At 39.8% G+C, this 4,654-nt stretch overlaps 1 pseudogene; it reads right to left on the minus strand.

Moving 5' to 3' along the window:
• Positions 1–847: 847 nt before the first annotated feature.
• LOC102830132 overlaps positions 848–4,654 on the minus strand; it is a 128,436-nt pseudogene continuing 124,629 nt past the window's right edge.

Here is a 4,654-nt window from a genome sequence, read left to right on the forward strand (position 1 = left end):
AAAGAATTGCAGCCAGAGGGCTCCTTAGAAGCTGTCTTCTACTTTTTTTTAAAATGAATTTGTTAATTTTTAAATCTAACACCATCTAGCACAAAACTACCCTTAAGAAAGAACACATACTATTAGCAGAGTACATTGTTTTGGAGAATCTAAGTTTTTTTCTGTGTGTGTTTTAAACAAAACTGAGTGGTAGTAAAGAAATACATGCAAGAGACTTGAGTAACTAGGGCTCAAAAAACAGCAAAGGAATACGGTCCACAAATATTAAGTTAGTAAAGACAATGTGGGATTTCAAAAGTAACCTAGAAATCAGAACTCACTGGGACATGCACCGGAGATGCAAAGAATTGGGACAGCCCATATTCTAGACCTTGTAATTATATCTTTCTATAGTTATAGATTCTTCATTTGGAATCTGTCACAATCTAGAGGAGCTTGTGCCAGGGAATACCAACTTTCTTACTCATATTACCTGAAAACATCTGCAATTCTAAGGTTCCCTCCGTTGATTGTGTCACCGGTTCTAGTAAGCAGGGGTTCTGTCCCAGCAAAGGATTACTACTCCCAAGCAGACCAACCTCTCTCTCGTTTAGATTTCCTTTTCAGCAATATAACTATCCCACATGCCTGGTATAGTTCTAAATACATCCAGTTTCTTTTATTTTTATCCTCCTACAAACTCTGCTTGGCTACAAAATCAAGGACTCAGAGAACAGTAGCAGTACTGGTCAAAAGGCAGTGTTAGTTCCAATGTACAAACTCTCCGAAGTTCAATGATCACAATTGTTGTTGTTTTTTAAGACTTCTTAGCTGCCACACCTGTTTTCTTTTCTCATCACCTTGCTAATTATTTCTTTCAGAATTCAATCCTCCTAGCTACATTCTGAACACCAAACTTTTTAACCAATGCATCTCGGGTTTTCTCATCATCTTTCTGCAAATCTATGTCATCTTGGCAGGACCAAAAGGGGATATCCATCAGCCTTCTGACCACACTCTTAAAAGGAGGAAGTAGCCTCCAGCTCATCACTATTTTTAAGGAGGGCCTGAATAACTGTTGATAGATCCAAGCTAAATTTTTCCATTAGCTGCCGGATAATCTTAATGGCAACTCCCACCTCTAGTTGAGAAACTTTTCCTTCTTCCTCATCAGGCTGAGTTTCTGAATCCTCCTCCGGCATAGGTGGATAGTCATCACACATTGTATTTCCAAGCCAGGACTCTCACCCTACTCCACAACCTCCTCAAATTCCCAGGTGGCTTCTATAAGCATCGTTTTGACTGATTCTTCATTCTCCTTGAGCTTTTACTCTTGAGGTTCTTCTTCACACAATTCTGGAGTTCTCTTACTCTGTGGTTCCCTGCTATCGGCAGCTTTGGGTCTTCCCCCACTTTCCACTTGAGTTTCTGTAAAGAAAGATGAGGCTTTCTGCTCTGTAAAGATTTATAGCTTCAGAAATCCTATACAGGGTCACTAAGAGTCGGCACTGACTCGAAGGCACATAACAACAGCAACAACAACAATAAAATAAAGATGTATTGCATTAGACAAATCTGCCCAAGACCTCTTTAAAGAGTTGAAAAGCAAAGATGTTAGTTTGAGGACTAATGTGTACCTGTCCCCAAGCAATGGTATTTTCAATAACCTCATATGCATGGGAAAGTTGGACAGTGAATAGGAAGCCTGTAGAAGAATTGATGCATTTGAGTTATGGTGTTGGAGGAGAATACTAAAAGTACCATGGACTCCAGAAATGAACAAAGAGATCTGTCTTGGAAGAAGTACAGTCAGAATGCTCCTTGGAAGCCAGGATGGCCAGACTTTGTCTCTTATACTTTGGACATATTGTAAGGAGGGACCAGTCACTGGAGAAGAATGTCATGTTTAGTAAAGTGAAGGGTTGGAGAAAAAGAGGAAGACCCCCCCAACCAGATGGATTGGCACACTGGCAGAAGCGATGGGCTCAAGTGTAGCAAGAATTGTGTTTGGCACAGGACTGGGAAGTGTTTCACTGTGTTATGCATAGAGCCACTATGAGTAGGAACCCACTCAATGGCACCTAACAACATTAAATAAAGATGTATATTTGCCATAGGCATTTCCAGGATTTTCATTTAACCTAATCTACTGTTAAGGTGTGCCATTGTAGGATAAGCACTGGACTGTTAACTGAAAGGTCTGCAAGTACAAACCCACTGGCCATTCCTTGGAAACTCAATGCAGGGTCACTATGAGTTGGAATGGGCTCAACAACATGGTGACAAGTGTGTCAGCTAATACTTCCTTGAGGAAGAAACCTCTAAACCGATACTTGAAAGATGACCAGAGTTTGTATAATCAAAGTGAGAGAAAAAAGTGCGAAACGTCTGACTTCAAAAGAAAGAATGACAAGCTCAAAACGTTAAAGAGATATCAGTGGGAAGGGAGTGTAAACAATGAAGTAAGTAGGGCAAAGCAGGCAGAATACATCTAATAAAGGTAAGGATACAGATTCCAAGTAGAAGTTAAAAATAAGTATTTTAGACTACTGTGATCACATCAGTGCTTTATATAATCACATTTCAAAGTTTGTTGTTGTTAGCTGTCACAGAGTCAGTTTGGACTCATGGCGACTCTATGCACCACGGAACAAAACACTGCCCTGTCAGGCACCATCCTAACAATTGTGTTACACTTGAGTTCATTGCTGTTGCCACTGTGCCAATCCATCTTGCTGAGGGGTCTCCCTTTTTTGTTGTTGTTGACTGTTTATGAAGCATGCTGTCCTACTTCAGAGACTGGTCCCTCATGATTATATGTCTGAAGTATGAGAGATGAAGTATTGCCACACTGGCTTCAAAGGAACAGTCTGCTGTACTTCATCCAACAAAGATTTGTTTGTTCTTCTGGCACTTTATGATACCTTTAATATTCCTCTCCAGCACCATAACTCAAATGCATCAATTCTTCTACAGTCTTCCATATTCATTGTCCAACTTTCATATGCATATAAGGCTACAGGAATTACCATGGCTTACTTAGGTCATGTGAACCTTATTCCTCAAACTGCAAACTTTGCTCTTAAACACTTTAAAGAAGTCTTTTACAGCAGATTTGCCTACTGCAATACGGCATTTGATTTCTTGACTGCTGCTTCCATGAATGTTCATAGAGGATCCAAGCAAAATGAATTTTTTGATAACTTCAATATATTCTCCATTTATCATGATGTTATTTAGGGTCATGTGGAGAGGGCTTCTTTACCCCTTTACATTGAGGTACAACCCATGTTGAAGGCTGTAGTCCTTAATCTTAATCAGCAAGTATTTCAAGGCTTCTTGGCTTTCAGCAAACAAGATTGTATCATCTGCATATCACAAGCTAAAAATGAGTCTTCCTCCAATTCAGATACCCCGTTTTTCTTCATATAATGCAGCTTCTCAGATTATCTGCTCATCATATAGATTGAATAAATATGGTGATTGGATACAACCCTTGCATAAACCTTTCCTGATTTTAAACCATTCAGTATCCCCTTATTCTGTTCAAATGAATCCCTCTTGGTCTAGGTATAGGTTCCACATGAATACAATTAAGTGTTAGGGAATATCCATTCTTAATAATATTATCCATAACTTGTCATGATCCACAAAATAAAAAGCCTTTGCATGGTTAATAAAGCACAGGTAAGTATCTTTCTGGCATTCTTTGCTTTCATCCAAGATCCATCTGATGTCATCAATGAAGTCCCTTATTCCACTTTTTCATTTGAATCTGGCTTGAACCTCTATAAATTACATGTCAATATACTGTTGCAGCCATTGTTTAATCATCTTTAGCAAAATTTTTACTTGCGTGTGATACTGTTTGATGTTTTCTGCAAATCACTGGAACACCTCTTTTTGGAATCTGTTACAGTCATTTGGCCAGGTAACTGACTTCTTCCTTCATTATATTGGCTTTTCATCATTTAATTTATTTTATTTTTGTTTACGTTTTTATTGTGAATTAAGTAAGTTTACATGAGAGAACATCAGTTTTACATTCATCCTATGGTATTTTATTTCATTGCAATTATTACAATCCCCTCCATGCATCATCACATAACCAAAGGGAACACCCCATAGGCCCACTCCCCGACCATCAGCACACAGCCCCTCTTCCTCCCTGAGTCCAGTGTCCCCAGCCGCTCCAACTGTACACATCACCATCTCTGTCTCCATCCCTGGCATCACTGCCTTTCTGGTCAGGTCCCACTGTCCACTCTTCTCACTTGATGGTCCCAGGGACCTCCGCTCCTGGGTTACAAAATCAATCACTCCCCTCCTTTTGTCAAAAAACATCTACCTCTACATTTCTGACCCTAACAGTCAGTCCTGATGGCAATTATTCATTATTGTACTACAAGAGTCTTATCCCCATTTCCTTTCACCAGCCCAGTCCCAACATTTGGAAATCATTCAGTGGAGATTCTACCTACCCCTGCCCTGTCTGAAACTTGGCTCCCTCTTGAAAGATTATAAGCCAGTCACTTCTTGCATTTATAGCCCCTATCCCCATTTTGGGTAGCCAATGTCTAAGTTGCCCATCCCTGTCAACCCTGTGTACAGAGGGGATGGGAGTGATCCTTGCTGTAAAGATTTGTTCTCTTTTTTCAGCTACTACATCCATAAG

The sequence above is a fragment of the Chrysochloris asiatica genome, unplaced genomic scaffold (genome assembly GCF_000296735.1).
Source record: "Chrysochloris asiatica unplaced genomic scaffold, ChrAsi1.0 scaffold00157, whole genome shotgun sequence".
In the NCBI taxonomy this organism is placed as follows: domain Eukaryota; kingdom Metazoa; phylum Chordata; class Mammalia; order Afrosoricida; family Chrysochloridae; genus Chrysochloris; species Chrysochloris asiatica.